The sequence below is a fragment of the Chamaea fasciata genome, unplaced genomic scaffold (genome assembly GCF_029207755.1).
Source record: "Chamaea fasciata isolate MVZ Bird 193981 ecotype frontalis unplaced genomic scaffold, bChaFas1.0.hap1 SCAF_1, whole genome shotgun sequence".
Classification (NCBI taxonomy): Eukaryota; Metazoa; Chordata; class Aves; order Passeriformes; family Sylviidae; genus Chamaea; species Chamaea fasciata.
Genome location: NW_027094086.1, coordinates 99709919 through 99727961, shown reverse-complemented (window position 1 = coordinate 99727961; position 18043 = coordinate 99709919). Strand labels below are relative to the sequence as shown.

The 18043-nt window shown below is 40.0% G+C and overlaps 1 long non-coding RNA gene across 1 annotated transcript; it reads left to right on the top strand.

The window, feature by feature from the left end:
- Positions 1 to 14070: 14070 nt before the first annotated feature.
- Positions 14071 to 16485, top strand: LOC136284488 (uncharacterized). The gene is made up of 4 exons (XR_010719293.1): positions 14071 to 14108; positions 14213 to 14331; positions 14507 to 14752; positions 14847 to 16485. It is a non-coding gene; the product is annotated as an uncharacterized lncRNA (long non-coding RNA).
- Positions 16486 to 18043: the final 1558 nt, after the last annotated feature.

Here is an 18043-nt window from a genome sequence, read left to right as displayed (position 1 = left end):
CATTAGGAAATTTGTCTGATGGTAGAACTAGTAAAACGAGTAAAATCAGAGAATCTGCTATAGAAAGTAGATATTACTAAGATATATAATTCAAGAAATACTCACTTAATTGTTTCAGTTTTCCCACACTCAATTAAACTAAAAAGAAAGTGTGGTTTTCCCCCCTTATTTGCTTAATTTTGCAATGAGGGGAAAAAATCAAGCTTTTAGTTGAAATCTAAAATAAGAAAAAAATCCAAACATTTTGTTTTGGTTTGGTTTGGTTTGGTTTTGGTTTTTGGTTTTTGGTTGCTTTTTGTTTTTGTTTTGTTTTTTTAAGGGGAATGAGGAAAGCACAGAATAAAAGAAAGGTAGTTTGATGATAATTTTTGGAAATCCCTATAAATTCACAAGACAAAGAATACCTCCAAAAGTTTGGCTTAAACTGTTATGAATTCATGGTAATTTTGGGAAGGTTTTGGGCACTGAAATAAGAACTCAGATACAATGAGGCCTTTGCAACATACTGAGTTTATGAGAGTGTGTTCCCCTGCTCACTGAGGTGCAGAAAGTCAGGATGAGCTTTTGAAGGTGACTGAAACAGGATCAAGGTCTGGACTGTGAGTTTGGCACAGTACGTTGCCTGAAACTGTAGTTATTTCTTCCAGTCATAATCTCACAGGCTAACACAGGCAAAGAACAACCCAAAGCACTGAAATGTGAGCAGATCAGAGATCTAGAGGATAGGAAACAAGATGCATGTCAACTCTGCTTCGACCAAGAAAAGCAGCAAAGATTTGCTGTTTCACTCAGAGGAAAAGAGACCTTTTAAGGCCTCTCTTCAGAGTGCCCACAGCTGGCATGAATTAAGGTAAATTCAATGTTTACCTCAAAACTTGCATTCCTCAAATATAACAAGTGGTCAACAGCATAACCTAACGCTAAACCTTCTGACCAATTCCTTAGACTTTCTGACCAGTTTCTCATTTGCAGCTCATCATTCAGTGATGGTCTGTTATGTGTAAAGCAAAGTCAGGCACAGCACTGATCTTCCTCTAAGTAACAAGAACTTCTGTCTCCTTCACCACTTAGCATCATGCCGTGCATGAATTGGACAAGGGAACTAAAAAGCTCTGGAGCCTACTGGGAAGTTTTGTATCGTGATGGTTCAGGCACTTTGAATCTCCTTCAGGAATAACTTCTCCTGTGTGTGCTAGACACTGGGAAACATGCACTTTTACAGAGCAAAAGCTTAATTATATAATAGACATAATGTACACAAATATGCACAGTATGAGTAAAGAGGATTTGCACTTGTGGGGATTTCAAAAGAAAGCAGCAGCACAGATATAGTGGCATGTTTTGTAGAGCCAGAAGTGAAACAGACACTGGTATGCCTCATGAAAAGCATGTATCAAGTATTTCTCTAATTTTGTTTTTTACTTTTTGGAGCGAAGAAGCAAACACTAAAGCTAACTATCTTTAAAAAAATTAAAATTATGTTCTGAAGCTCCATGAATACTCTAACAGTTTTCACAGGCTCTTATTGAAAAGTTACTCAGCACAGGTGGTTTTGCAATGATGCACTGAAAAAAATCCATGGTGTTCAGTGGCTCTTTCAGACATCAACCTGTGGAAGATGTAATGTTCCCGCCCAGGGCTGCAACATAGAACATGCTGGCCAGACCCAAGGCTTCAGACCAGAGCTTCAGACAGGAAAAGCCTGTTGTCTCTGGGATACATGAATATTAATTGGCACTAGCGTTTTGGTGACATTTCTTACCAATACTGCACACCGTTTGAATTCAAACATATGCCTTCTCCAACAAAATGGGTTTCTAGAACATGTCAATCAGCTCCTTTCAGCTAATTCCAGGGGAATGACTGTTCCTGTTGCCCAGACAAGAGTGGACATAGGCAGCACACAGGCCCACTCCCAGCTGGCTCCATCTGACATTCTTTGCAGAGAAAGCCAACAGTATGGAGATCACTTATCATCAGTGTGAGGGATGGTGGCCTACCGAGGCGATGGGCAGTGACTCACTGCCTGGAGGCCAGGCAAAGGGCAAAGGGGCCACAGTGACCCAAACTGCAGCTGTCCTGCAGGAAGACTGGGCTGTACTGTGGTGTAATGGTAGCCACAGCCATTCCTGAGCGAAACTAGTCACACTGAGTGGAGTCGCAAGCTGCATTTAGAGCCAGCTGCCTTGCACTCAAGTTGTGAACTCCACTGCGATGGTCACGTAGGCACATCCGTGTCTGTCAGGCAGAGCGGACTCTCAAGAGCCAGCAGGGAAGTGGAGGGCTGCTAGGGAATCCTGAATTACCCAGTTCTGAGAACAGACGGTATTTCAGCTCCAGCAAAGTCAGCTCAGCAACCTTCCCAGGCTCTGAATGCACCTGAAAAGACATAAAGATCTTCTCTCCCACAAGTGTTACTTGACATCCTCAAACAGCAGATTCCCACCCTTGTGCTTGCTTTGAGCTAAGGACTTATTCATGTGTTTAAAATAATACCGCTCCACCAAAGCAATATTTTCCTTTGCCCTATCAGTTCCAGCTGCTGATTCCCATCCAGTCCCTGTTTTGAGTTACACTTCAATAAATATACTTGCAATTGAAATCATCTTTCCTTTTTGTCCTCTCTGCACTACAGATTCCCACACTAACCCCTCCTTCAAGCCACAATTAATACATGATTTATGTCTGAAATAAAAATCACCTCCTCCTCCTGCCTTACCCATTCCAGCTGCAGTTTCCCATTGCCATCTCTGCTTTGAGCCATGATTAATACATATGTTTAAAATAAAATAATAAAAAAGTAATCTCCAGCCTCTGCTCCCCAGCTGCAGGCTCCCATTTCCATCTTATCCTCCATTTCCAGCCTGTGAGCTCTCCTAGCATTACCTCCCAGTCAAAGAGGGGGCCTTCCCCTCACAGCAGCAATGGCCTGCAAGGCACTTCTTCATGGATCACTTCCATCTCCTTCAAGGATCAAACCCTACAGTGTGTGAGGGGGAGGTGGCCATAAGCCTTTCTTACATCACTGACATTTTCAGGAGCAAAGGAAAAAAGTGCAGTAAGTTAACAGTCACCGAAACAGGGAGCTGCCCTTGAGAGACACATCTGGGATTTTCTCTTCTCACCCTCTGAGGTTTTGCTATTCTGTCCAATGACAATGGGTTAAGCCTCTACTTCAATTCTGCCTCAGGAAAGATTTCCAATTGATTAAACAGAGCCTGAGTGACTGCATAACCTGGTGTGAGATTTGGCCTTGCTGCATAGCCCATGGCACTGGTTCCAGTGGATGATTCTCCCTGTGGAGCTGACAGGATCCTGGGTAGTAGTCAGCTCATAACCCCTTGTCCCACCGTTCTGTATACATTGATTTACACAAAAATTCTTTCACACATGAAATTTATCAAAAGTGTTGTGTTACACTGAAAAAACCCCACGTCTGTCTTTGCCCTTCTTCAGCGAATGAAGCATCAGTAGTCTTCACTGGGATGGAAAAGTGGCTTCCACTGGTGCTGGCAGGAGGAGAGGACAGTTTGGAGTCCTTTACCACCAGACTCAGAAGAGCAGTTGCCAGGGTTGACTTTCTGAGTGCCATTCAGTTGGGATCAAGGTTTGAGGCTGGGTTCCCTGTTGTTTCGATGCTTACCTGAATTGACACCTCTTCACACTACTTGAATCTTCATAATTTTTTCTACTGTCTTCAGCAGACATGAAAAAACTTTTTGTCTGAGAAAGGTGAGGACAGAGAGAAAAGAGAAAGAAGCAGGAAGGGCCTGGGGTGTATTTTCAGTCATGGAGGGAAGATGAGATATCTTGGAACTTCAGTGCCTCCCCAGGCCTCTGGTATAGTCAGTTTGTGCTCCATGGCTGTACAGAAAAAGAATAAGGCTGACAAAAAAGCTTTGTTCTGGACTAGGGCTGAGGGATTCCATTGTGGGAAGTCTTGCTGCCATTCTCACATCTGCTCCTCTGAGGGACTCATGCAGAAAGGGCAGGATAACAGGGCACTCCTGTCCTGACTCCGTGACTCTGGGACAGCCTGCTCTCATCACTTGTTAGCTCTAATTGCTTTAGTTACAACTACTTGACCAATTTGTTTCTGTTTTATGAAATAATCTTCAAATGGTACAGTTAGCAAAAGTAGCAACTTGTTAGTTGAATGTAAATGTCCTTTCAAGAGAAGAAGCAGTATGAGTGGCATGTGGACAGACAGCTAGGTGACTGGCCCTGTGTTGCACATGATGTATAATCTCATATTCTCTTTACCTCAACCTATGTATTTACCTTGGGAACTCATCAGGGAAGGGTTTCTCTCCTTTTTTTTGTTTTTGTACTATGCCTAGTACATTAAGGTCTGGGTGCTAGTTTGGTACCTAGAAGTACTGCTATAAATTACAAAATAGCAATTGTTCAAAATTACAGGAATTTGGGATTAAGTTTGGTTTGCTCATTAAAACAAATATCTAAAATCTAAATTCAAAATCCATGCGTTAGGTGGCTTCTCTGCCAAGGGAAGTATTTTTTTTTAATAGAAGTAACCTTGAGATGAAAACACTAGGAGAAGGTATGTGGCAGCAGATTCTGCTTCAGATATATTTCTCATTGCACCTCCTGGAAACAGGGATCAGCTTTTTATTTCTTAAAGCTAAATCCAGAAAAACATCCTCTATTCCACTTGCCTCAGTGGACATTGAAGCCCCTTCCAGGCATGGAGGAGTGTCAACAGTCCTACCCTGCAAGCATACGACGCTTGATCTTCTCCATGAAACCAAAGAGAGGGAGAATGGTGAGGAAGGAAGCAGCAGTGCTGGGAGGCTTGTTGGGAGCCCAGGAGATGCACACTTTTAAAACTTAACTCATTAGTGAAGGCCTTTGAGATCTATTCATGTAAAGTCCTGCAGAAAAGGTTGGCATTGTTAATTAAAGCTTTCATCTCTTTCTTACTTGGTAGGAGATGAAATGCAGCTGAGAGTATTTGCTGTCCTAACAGCTGTAAAGATGTTGGGCCATGACCTTGGTTCTGTACAAGTAACCTGCCCTGCTTCTCAGCCATGCCTGTGTCAGCTTTCATTTCTGCATTCTGGGTTGAAAAGTTTCTGTGGTGCTTGTCTTAAATAGTGTCACTTGCCTGAAAACAGCAGGCAAGCATTGCCTGAGGGGTGCAGACCTGGTGAAGCATACCCATACATTACAAAGCACTGCCCTCTCTAGTTGCTCACACCCTTACAAATTTGCCAAGCAAAGTTGTTGGAACTCCTGCTTCAGCTGCTGGGCACAACTCTCTGGCAAGACCTGAACTCTGCATGTTGGATGGAGCATCACCAAGGGGCAGGAGAGAAGTTCTGGCCCTGCACTGCTGGGTCCACACTCACAGGGTTTTACCAACAGGCACATTTCCCTCCTGCTCCCTTAAAAATTTGGGTTGCAATTTTGCTTGAATGCAAGGGATGTATTCAGTCATGTCAGTGTACTGAGGACTGAGCAAACTCGGTTTCTGCCATGGTGGAAGCTATGTTAATAACAGGCACAGGGGACCCATAAAGCTCTGAGGATGGAGAAATCAGCTGTGGCTCATACTGAGTGTCACTACTGCTGCGAGTTCAGTCAATGTGCACTCAACAAGAATGATCATGTATATATTTAAATTTTGATTATATATGAAATTAAGGGGGGAAAAATCTCAAAATGAAATTAGGATTTAATAGCTGTTTTGTAGCTTTTGAGGCATTTATGAACACTTTGTGTTTGATGGATAGTTCTGAAAATACGACTTTCTTAAGAAAATCAGTCCATTTTGCAACTGTAATGAATCGTGATATACAGTAGTCCAAACATTGCTTGACAGCCAGCTACCTTAAAACAAGATGCTAAGGGAATATTTTTCTTGATTAGATGATGGGCTGGTTGAAATTCCTTCAGCTTTACTGAAACAGAAGTTAGCAATTTCAGACATATCAGATGATGCATCAATTTTCTGTAAACAGAAGACTGTGCAACCCACTTTATTGAAAAGGCCTTTATACTGAGCTAGATTTAATCTCTCAATTTGAGAAGCAGCCCCATGAAATAAGATGTTTGCATGCAAAATCTCCCAGATTTCCAATGGAAATATAAAACAAAGAAGAGCATGTTCCCTTGGGGACTGCACCTATCTTGGATTAGATTTTCTCTGATGTTTTTGCATCATATTACCAATGGCTTCAGGGAAGTGAAACAGCAGTTTTCTTTCTTGAGAACAAAGGCTTGCAGAGTTAAAAAAAATGTTAATATATTTAAAGCACTTTTGGCCACTGTTCTTTTTATTACTCTGAGAATTCTGGACCAAAAAAAGGTATCTTGTTGTATTATTTTATCATCTATGTTAATGATATTTGCATTTCAGGCTACAGCCTGAGAATTCTGTAAAGGAAAATGATTTCTAAGTGAACACTATCTGTTTCACATGGACATAGCTGTTTTAACTATTAGTACTGCTCTGATAATACAGATCTGACTCCAAAACACACTGCAATCCTTGAAAGTATTTTTGTTTGTGGTTTGTTTTTTTCAGTTTTTTTAAAGCTCCATGGTTTTTTGAAAAGATCTGATGGCCACATATGGAATGTATGTAAACTTTATTGAAAGTTGGAAATTGGAGACCCAAGATCAGGATTGTGTTCTCTTACCCTAGATTTCAGTTCTGACATCTTCCCCTATTTGCATGAGTTTTTCCCTTGTTAACTATATTTGGCAATATATCAGTTGTAGGAGAACGCAGTGCAGTTTGTTTTGCTCATGTGGTGTGTCCTGCTGAATGCAATGTGTAGGTGCCATGGAACAGAGCAGCATCAAGCACTTTCAGCCTGTTCAGATCTAAGGGAAGCACTTTGCTTTTGCTTTGCTTAACCAATGTAGCAGATAGTTGTTATTATTATAAATTAATTAATAATTTAAAAATCCTCATTTATCGATTAATAATTTAAGAATCTGGGTTTTTGTCTTCCCTGTTTGGCCAATGTGAATTAATTAAGCCCTTTGCAAAGAAGTAATACTTTTTTAACACTTCAGGTGGAAAGATTCAATTTTGTGTTAAAAGCACTCAGTGCTGACCTGAGCATGCTTTAATCCTGAGAAGTGTTATAATGCTTTGTTATATTGTTATAAGTGCTATAATGCCAAATGCTTAAAAAAGGGTTTTTTTAACAGATCATCCCTTTCCCTCAATACGAGATTAGCAAGAGGTGCTATAATTTAAAAATAGATTAAATAAAACCCATGAGAGTAGATTGTCTGGGAATTTATAGTCAGTCCTTTTTGAATATTCAGTAACAGGGAACATGCAATGATTTGGAAAATTATCCAAGGGAAAATCAACACAGAAACAGCTTTTCTATATGAAGTTCATTTGATTGTGGAACTCGTGACCTCAAAATGTTAAGAAAGCAAAGCGATGAGCAATGTGTTTTGGTTTTCTTCATTCTTTGGGGAAGCGAGGGGAGAGATTTGGTCATTGCTACAGCTGGCAAGAGTTTCTGGATTTCTGATTAAGGATATTTAAAACAAAACTAAGAGCTTGAGAACTATGTACCTACAATTCAACGTGTTATAAACAAACAGCTAATTCTTTGATCTGAGTAAACACCTCAAATACTTTTATTAATATGCAGGCAATCTCAAAATCGTTGTATCTGCTAATCTAGAAGAAAACCTAAATTAATTTGTACACTAGTATACTAGCACTAAAAACAATTGTGGTTTTACATTTTGATAGGTCAGCATTGACTGAAGAGGCTTCACCATATTCCCTCAAATTATTCTGAATCAAACAAATCAGACTGTAGACACAACACTAGTAATGCCTCTGAAAAAGTGGTATGAAATACCTTCCTGGAAGTCATGCTCCTTAATTTCCTTTAAAAGGCTTAACAAAGGGCAGAGCTGAAAGAAATCTTGTATCTAAACCTGATGAAAATAATTTGGAAATGAAAAGGAGTCAGAAAATGAAGCATAATAGACTTGAAGGTAGCACCTGGATTGGCATAGTGGAAGGTCATTGCTGATAATACAGCTACATGTTTACTTCCCTTTAAATTTTACATGTCTGCTGTTTCAGCCACCAAGATTGCTCTTGAAGCATATCAGTGCTTCATTTCATTTCCACTCCCAGTTCATAGATTAGCTGGGAGAGCAGTATAAGACAAATTAGCCCACTCAGCAAGATGACGGGTTAAGGAGAAAAAGAGGAGAGTGGGAAGAAGAAACCAAGCCACAACACCATGGATCGTGCAGCAATAGCTGTTTCTATTGCCTGCAAGATGAGGAGATTTAAATTTCACAAGGTCAAGGAATACAATCCAGCCTACTGCAGAAAGTAAACGACAACAGAATACTACTGATTAGCACTTCCTCTGCTTGTGTTGCTGGACAAAAAACCACAAGGGCTTCTTGGACCTCTGGACATGAAGAGTAGTATGTGCCAATCAAGAAACCAGATAACCTTCTTGTAAGTCGCTTGACTAGTTGTCTGCAAGCCATGTAGACAATCCTTTGAGTAAAACTTTTGTTGTTGTAAAGTGAATCAAGGAAGAAGGAGTAGAATTAAATTTCACATCTCACATATAAAAGGCAACACCACCAGCACTGACTGCAAAGGCACTAAAAATACTTGTACAAAGCAATACATAAATGTACCCATCCTATTGCTGTGCAGACATTCCTAGGTTTATATCCAGTAATAAAGATCTTTGCAGTGTTTTCCCAAATGGTTAATGTGAAACTCTACCTCTTCCATATAAAATCCCTTTGAAGAACATCTAAATTTCAATTTAAGAGCAGTATAGTTCTGCTCTACATTAGTTGCCCTTCAGTTTCTCAGAAATGCCTTCATGTTTCAATGTCCATATATAAAAACCATGTAGATAGCTGCAAAATCTGTGTGTGTATATGCATACATATCTAATGAATGTCATAAATGCTCACATATTTATTATACCAAAATCAGTAATACAACACTGCTACCTGTATCTAATCTGATAATCAAAAAATTATATAGAAAGAACTGGAGTTTTAATTTTGTCATTGGTAACGTTCAACCCTTGAGAAGAGTTCAGCTCAGCTGATCTGGGGCCTCAGCCTTGAATTAGTGGTACTTATTCCTTTCATAGCCCATGGAGAAAAACACATACTTGTATTATATCCTTCACATCTTCCTAAAGTGGACACCTTACACAGCCATGATGAATCCTTCCTTGCATGATCCTGTCTCTCTGTAAGGTATCTGCAAAGTCCATACAAGGATGCCAGAAATGCTACCAGCCTAAGTAGTCATGGTGAGCACCTAAATGGGTTGTGACTTAGCCTGCACTCAGATGATGTTGGTGGAGGTCTGACCCTCCACAGAAAATAAAACAAACCAGAGCCAGGCATTAAATATTCAAATTGTATAAAGTTGCCAAGTCCTCCTGAAGCTCACTGTTCCAAATTACTGGATACCTTTATTTGGATTTTTTTTTTTTTTTTTAATCCCAGTTCTCCTCTCCTCATCTATAAAATTGAGAAAATATGAGACTGGATCTCATATTTCAGATATCAGTCTCACCATTTAAAAAATGTTCACCCAACTCTTGCTCTCATACCAGCTCACAAGTGAGCCTACAAGGAAATTAACAATTCTGTACTCACTGCAGGGCCTGCTGATAAGTATTAAATAAAGCCTGGGGCCTCATGTCACCTGGGGGAATAAAAATAAATAATAAATGCTTCTCTGAATTGTAAAGCATCACAGAGGAGTGACACTAGCAGGAGACTAGAATAAGAGACAGGCAAACTAACGTCTTAAATTCCAGTGTTAAACATAGTGAAGTGCACACAGTATTACATATTTGTGCATATACCCATTCAGATACATTTTCTGTCTACTTGTATGTTACATCATGCCTTTTAGGATACAGACCAAGTAGGAAGAGCTTGAGAGGAATTATATCTAAAATACAATTCAGTCCTCTGAACACCAGTGTAAAGTAAATACAGGAAAAAAAGCACTATTTATATAGACACATCCTCTTCTGATTTTTAAAAAACCTGGCTGATCACTACCAATAAAAAAATACCACCAATATTCACCCCTCTAAACATGAGACAGAGAGAGGTCACCAGGACTGGTTATATTAGGAGGTGTCAGGCTTTCAAGAAGTGGTATGGGGAGGTTCTAATGGTTGTGGTGTGTTTACTTACAGCACCAAGACCATTCCTGTGCTGTAAGACACAGTAAATACACATATGGATGCAGAATAACTCTCTGCCTTAGAATTAGAAAAAGACAGAAAATGAGAGCAAAAATCTAGACTGATATGATAAAAATATTCATATGTGCTGGTATGAACTCCCCTTTTCTCTGAGCTACCTTTTCTTAAGTTCAAGCTTTGGATAGAGCAGATTTGCATGCTTAACTCTGGACATCCTTATCTTGAGCCCATTGGAATGAAGAGGTTTGACTGTAACTGAATTTTCATCTCTGCTGTGAGAAGTGCGAATCTCACTTCAAACTCAACATGACCCTCTGAGGCACAGTGCAGTGCATACCATCAGGCCTTTCTAGGTTATCTGCAGCCCCTCTATGCTATATTTCCCTTTGAATCATATACTATAAGATGAAAATGAATGAAACATGTTAAAAGAGCACACAGCTAAGTTGAAGGGACGCAAATGTATGAAATCAGGTAGGATTTTTGAAAGGATGACTGAAAGAGAACTCTTTTCAAGCAGCTGGTTGCTGTGATAAAAAGCAAGTTCTCCCTGTCCATTTGGTGTGGATATGATCTCATCTCAGGTGGTTTAAGAAATCATCTCATAAATGTAATTAGGTTAGAAAAACATGCACACTCAAATGTGGAGGTTTTGGAAGCACAGCATGGATTTCTGGTGAAGTATGACTGAAAAATGCAGATGCAGTATCACTTCCCTTATCTGGTGATGTGGAGTTGTCCTAGGACACAGAAGTGCTGGAAAGGGAGCACAGGATGTCAGTAGCTCTAAGTACGCAGGGAGCACAACCCTGTTTGCTAACTCTTGGACTTGTGCTCTTTAGCTACAGAATTTTGGCCCCCTATTTCAAATCTCTTCTACCCACACAGCTTATATTTCTAACACACTCACAGCTTTCCCAAAGTCAACTACAACACAGAGGCACAGTGGTATTAACAGCACTTGAATCAAACGACAACACCCAAGAAAACCAGAGACCTCCATATCTGGACCTCTGAGTTTGGCCAGCCAACTCCTATTGCCTTCATTAGGACTTCATTGAACAAGAAAAACTGTGTTTTGCAAGGCTGAGCACTTTCAAAAGCAAGATCCTTCAAGTTTATATGTCAAAACATAGGAGGTGCTAACACCAGTATTTCCAGTGGGTGGATGACTCCTTTGTAAGCTGGAAACTGCTCGAGGTCAGCTCCCATATATGTGTGGAAAGTGAAAACATTCCTCTGGGCTTCTTTCAGCAGCAATTTAGCTCCTCCAAGGAACCAGCAGAAAAGTGCTATAGAAGATACCCTATCCATCCTCCATTTAGGGCTACATAATTCTAGGATATTAGAAAAGTTCTGGAGACAATAAAGCTAAGAAGGACTATTTTGGGTATTAACCTCACAATCTTGCACAAGTACATTTACTAAGGTGACTGGGGTCTTACCACTGAAATTCAAATGCTGATGGATGCAATCACCTATACAAAAGGATTTTTCAAATTAAAAGCACTGTAGAATGCACAGGAAAAAAAGTGGTTGTCTTTAAAAAACACACAGAAGTAGCAGGCCAAGGCTCTTTTTCTCTCAATTTTTCTTCCAATACTCATGGTTGAAAGCAATGTAAAATTTGAGTGTTGTACTGTGCAGCAAAGGTTCACATGGACAGTGTTCAATAGTCTGCCAGCTATTTCCCATCCGAAAATAATGACAATTTTCCATATCTTAGGATAGGTGTACTTCATATAAATGTCAAATAACCACTCAGCCTTGCCATAATTGGGCTTTCTCTGCATTAGAGAAAAACCGTATGTTGATTTGTAGTCACGTCTAACAGTGTAGCTTGCAGAGGAGATATAATTTAGCCAAATGTAAAATGTAAGCATAATTGCACTTTAAAGAAATGCAGTTTTCAGCTGCATAAACTGAAACCCTCTGTGATGACCAGGTTCTGTTACATCTGGAAAAAGATTAATTCTCTGACATTGAACCTTGATTTTCTGTTTTGTTGAACTTACAACTGTTTAAAGATTCTTTCTAATATAAACTTGAGATTGGCATATGAGTACTGCAGATTACTGTGTAAAGCCCCAGCTGGAGCAAGTCTCTGAATGTGTTGTGTAATCGACTCACACAGGAAGGAAAGGAGAACCTGGTAAAATGCTTCATTCACTTATAAAATATGAGCTAAATTTTTGTCTCTACCAGTGAACAGCCCTGAATTCAATACACAGTTATACAGGTATAACTGAAAGAAGAATATGGCCACTTTAAGAAACAGTAAACCCTTTTATTTGATTTGTCAGTTCTTAGCAAGATACTTGTATAAATAAAACACTGGATGTTTTTATAATTGCAGATCTTATTGCCACTGGTTTTAAAGAACAAAAAATGTAGGAAACAAGTAAAAAAGAAAACTCTGCCTGTAAAAAACTGAATAAAGATAGATACTTGCCCTTTTCAATAATTTCTGATGTTGTGTCTTATTCTTTCAATGCTATCCACTTGATTAGACAGAAAAAAAGATTGTAGGAAAACTATCAACAGTGGATCAAAGCAGTGAAAAAACCCCCACAATTTCTGTCCTCTGTCCTACTCATAGAATCCACCAGGTATAAAAAACATAATTCCATTGAGATGAAACAATCATCAGGACAGGTTTGGGGTTTGTTTGTTTGTTTGTTTGTTTGTTTGTTTGTTTGTTTGTTTGTTTTTTTAATGGCCAATACCATAAGATACAAACAGCAGCAATGAAGTTAATTACTGGTGATTTTTAGATCCCTAATATACTGCCAGTTTGTGATCAATTAATTAGTTTAAACAGCATGTGACAAATCCATTGCAAACTTACTAAGTACTGAGACAAATATCAAGAACTACTAAAGGTGCAATCCAGCAAGAAAAAAATTCAGTTCTTGTTTTCTCCTCTTTTCAATATACATTTTTATGGACTCCTTCAGAGGGTGCTACTGCTTAAAAGGACCCTCATATTAATTTGGTGGTCTAGCAACATTCAGCTGCCAGTCACTGTTTCCCAGGTACCAGCGATTAATTTTAAGTTATGAAGTAGATTGCTTGCTGATTTCTCTCGTATGAAAATAATTTTCTTAGACGTTGGCCTTGTCTGACAGTCTTACTCAACAGAGGTTCTGAGGTACACACACACATGCTTGTCCTGCACACCCTACACACAGTGCTACATATGGATATGTGTGTGCAAACAAACACACAAAAACACATACAAAAAATTCTACAGGTACATACACCATGTCTGCATCTAAGTCTCTTGAAAGAGACACTCATGTTGCACCCAAAAAATATTATTATTTTCCGCAGGGACAGTGGCATGGAGTCTCCAAGTATAAGGTGATAACACAGATCCCACAGATCCTGCATGGCAAGGGAAACCTTTGGGGGTTCCCTGGTAACAAAAACAAAATATTTCAGGAAATGCACAGAAAGGCAGAAGCACAGTCACAGAATACTTTGTTGTCCATTCAGTTCTTATTTAGCGATTTTAAATCTGATATTAATTTTGCAATTCTTTCAGATATTTTACTTCTCAGTTCACTAGCCAAAATTAACATCCTCGTGAGCCAATACTCCAACCATCCCCATGCCTACAGCGAGCATCACCTCATCCAGATGTTCCCTGCCAAAAACAGGCGTAATGTGTGTGGAATCGGGATACATGTTGTACTTACCTTAATTTAATAATTATTCTTCTGGATGACAGTGACCACATCTCTAACATTAATAGCCTCTATTGTGTGATCACCAATATCAATCACAGCTGTTCCATAATGAATCTCATAAAAATATTCAATCAGTGATGGAGAGGGCCTTTGAGATCCACAGAATGAGTTTCAGATGTTTGCAAAGTACTCTGAGGTAGGCTGCAGCTCACACAAGGGAAACTCTACCAGGTGTTTGCAGTTTCATGCCTGCTGCATAAGTAATATAACCTATAAAAAGAAGTTTTTTTCTTCCCTCAGAGCAACTCAGCCCAGGGAAGCAGAACAAATAACAAGATAAAGAAGCACTTTTAGAAATGGAAATTTTGGCCAATAGGGGTGAAATTCACTTTAGTGTTATAGCATTGGATAGAAAAAAGGTAAAATATATTGGGTTTTCTTTTTCTTTTTTTTTTGGGGCAGCGGGGGGGGGGGGGGTGAAGGAGGTGTTTTAGATGTACAAGAATGCATGAATATAGTCTGAATGCTGAAAATCATAATGTGTTCAGTTTTGTGACTGAAATATTCAGGTGTACAATCCGTTCAATCTTACAGACAGGCCAACCACTGTAACCTACATACCAATTATCTCATTCCTGGTACCTTCAAAACGAGGCCATTACACAACATCTTTCTCTCATGTGAAACCTCTGAGTAGTTGTGCTATTACTCACAAGGGGAAAAACCCCAAGCCAGCAAAAAAAAAAAAAGGGGGCCAAACCCTGAGAGGGAAATCCCATGAGAGAAAACTGCCAAAGTTTCCATTGGCAGACCAGCAGACCTCAAGAGCAGCTTTCTGTGGTAAGTGAAGTTACCTGTTTCTGGAGACTGGTGGGGATGTAAAATTGGAACAGATTAAGAGGGGGAAAAAAATGTTAACCAACATTTCTTTCAGCCTTGAAAGTACTGCTGGACTGGACAGCCCTGTTGCATACAAATACGCACGTCCCAAGCTAAATACAGAGACTTCAGCAGTTGTCATGGCAGAGTACAGTTGGGGCGTCAGTCGGATGCACTCCTTTGATTCCCTGCCCAATTCCAGGGTAGCCTCCAGCAGTCTGAGGCCGAGGGACAGCCTTAATTTGTGGCAGCTGGACACAGTCATTGAGGAACCATATGGCAGCTGGGAGAAGCCAAGTCAGGCCAGTGCCTTCCCTTGCCCTGGGATACCCTTTGCAGCGGTGGGAGGGAAGCTCTGGTGCCAGAGGGATTCCTCCCAAGCCCCGTACAGCTTCAGCCCTCGGTCTTGCAAGGTGTCTTAAGAGGACTGCAAAGAGTTTCATGCTAATTTGTCTCCATACATCTGTCCAGACACATCCTCCAATATCCAGAGAGACTACAGTTGCTATCTCCTCCCAAGAAATCTCCCATGGAGTTAAATGCTCTTAACAAATTACACAAAAAGCAAGACCTTTACACCAAGCCCATCATTTCTGCACCACTGTGGTAGCAGCCCCTGGGACACTCTCCCATGGTGTGTCTTGGGTGATAGCAGTTCCCAGCGGTTATGGATTGGACAAAGCACCACAGATTTTGGACCTAAATGCTGCAAAGGCATCTGGTTTCAATAAAACTAGAAACTGGGCCAAGTTTGGTCTGCAGAAGTTTCTTCCAGGTACAGCACTGATGTCTTATCTCAGCGGCATCTTAGCTTTTCCATACCCTTGCATCGAAAGTCAAATAAAATTTTTGTGGATGCACATACAGCTCACATGGCAATCTTCTTAAAAACAATGCAATATCTTCATAGTCGAAACAGTAACAATGCCATAATTATAAATTACAGGGAACAATAAATCACAATGGGTTTCTCTGCATCCTTTAGGCCCTTTTATTTGTATTGTAGGATTCAGAGTTGTTGGTTTTTTGGTTTGGTTTGGGGTTTTTTTTAGATCTATATGCAACCTAAGACAACAGCAGTAAAAGAAAACTGAAAAATGTTTGTCCAAATCTCATATGTGAAAGCAGGTTTTTCTATTTGGTTTAGTCTAAAAAAACAAGACAGTCTACCTTCCCAAAAGGGCCAGACATAAAAACAACTTTACTTGTGGCTTCAGACATTCAGCAACATTCTGAATTAGCTTTAACCATTAGGTAATGTAAGATTCAAAAAACATTAGCCCTTCCATAAACCCAATTCATAAATTTTCAACTGAATAGTGCCTTCACGGATGCATAACCCAAGAAATTAAAGTTTAATAAATTCTTGTATTCAATGACTGGATCAGGACGTGTCTTCTCTTTAGGAGGTTTTGAAGTAGATGCTCACACTGAACACAAGACTCAAGAGCTTTTTCACCAATTTCTTGACTTCCTCTACAAAGGTCATTTGGCTTGTGAGCATGATAAGCTATTTTAAAAATTGTTCAGCTCACTCCTTTTTGAGGTTCTCTAGTGTTTGAAATATCTTTTTCTTATATTTATTTTTAATTAAATGAGAAAAATATACCACGTTTAGAAGTGCTTGTTCTCTGCTGCCCATAGGTTTTGCTAAGTGGAAAAATCCAGTATAAGATATCAGAGAGTCAGTGTGACTTGAAGACAAAGGGAGAAACCCCTTAGCTTGTCAGGTTTACACTTTCTCTTTTGGCATCACAAGGTAATCACCAGGGCTCCTTGCAGGCTGGGAAAGCTTTCCTGTTAGATTCAGAATCTTCTGGTGCAAAACAGAAAACTTTTTCTTTCACAGAGCCTGGCACTCATTTTGAATATCATGTGTGATAATGTGAACGAGAAAATACATTTGGTGCCAAAGATATTATGCTACTGAAAAGAAACTGGATCCTCTCTTTAGTGGTTGTTAGTCAGTCTGTATCTTGCGGTCTGAAGCTGCAAAGGCAGTTGCTAAATCTGTAGCTACAGTGATACAAAACTGAGGTATTACTCCACATAAAGAGCTGCATTAACAAAAGCTGAGAGCAACAATGTGCAGCATACTCAACTCTAAAAACTGCCACATTAACTCGTTTCAGTCTTCTCCTCTGTCTAGAGCCACAATCCCACTAGTTAGGTATGGGGATTCTGGGCCCCTCTGGCTCTCTACCTCTCCCCAAGTGGACAGGGAAGGGCTGTGACTGTTCAGGATAAGGAGGGAGGTGATGGGATCAGGGAAAAAAGTTCTGGTAGCAAAGCAATGTGGGACAAGGATGGGCTTGCCTTGGTAGTACAATGACAGACTTACCTTATATTACTGTAATGAGATTTTGTTGACAGATTAGTTTGGAGCTATTGAATCTCAGGCTCTCTCCTCCTCCCTGTGTCTCCCCTGGTTTTTACTGTATTCCTTCTCGAGGTTTCCCTTTTGAGGGATAAGGAGAAGATGGGGCAGAGGTGCAGGAGGAAGGCAGTCTGCAGCATATACCTTTCGTTAGCAGGAATGTCATCTGAGGATGATTTGGGTGGAGGAGCCTGAGGATCTGGCAGGAGTGAGCTGCAGTGATCAGTCACGCACAGGGCACAGCGAGATCATAACAGAAAAGAAGAATATAAGCCATGCCAAGGATCAGAGGCTGCTGTGATTTGTATCAGTACAAACACGTAATGGCAAAAAAATGGCAGTACTTTGAATTTATAGGGTAGACCTTAGGTCAGAATGAGACCCACAGGTCTGAAAAAAGTGGAAAAGGGAAAGCTAAGCAGAGGGCTGTGTGTGAAGGCAAAAGGGAGAGATAATGAGAGGATATGCTGCACCAGGATGTTGTATCAGCAACTATGGAAATATGAAAGTGGAAATGGTTAAATTAAATTACGTTTTAATGTTCATTCTGGTCTGCTTGACTATCATGAATATTATAATCAAAAGATTTATAATTGTGATATCCTAGCAGAACAGAAATACACAGTCCCCACAAAGTGTTAGATTGTATCAGCGTGGAAATCCCACTAACAGGAAATTTCAAAGATCTCCAGACAGATCCTTAACTGCTTCTGTGGCAGTGCTCACTTCTCCAAGATTACATTTTGTTATTTAATTTTTTAAAAATATCTCTGCTAATAATTAGCAAAGATTTGTATCTGAGAAAACAAGGAGGAGATAAAACTTTGCACAGTGACAGTCCCAGGGGACAAAGGGTGGCAGCTTCAGCACTCCGC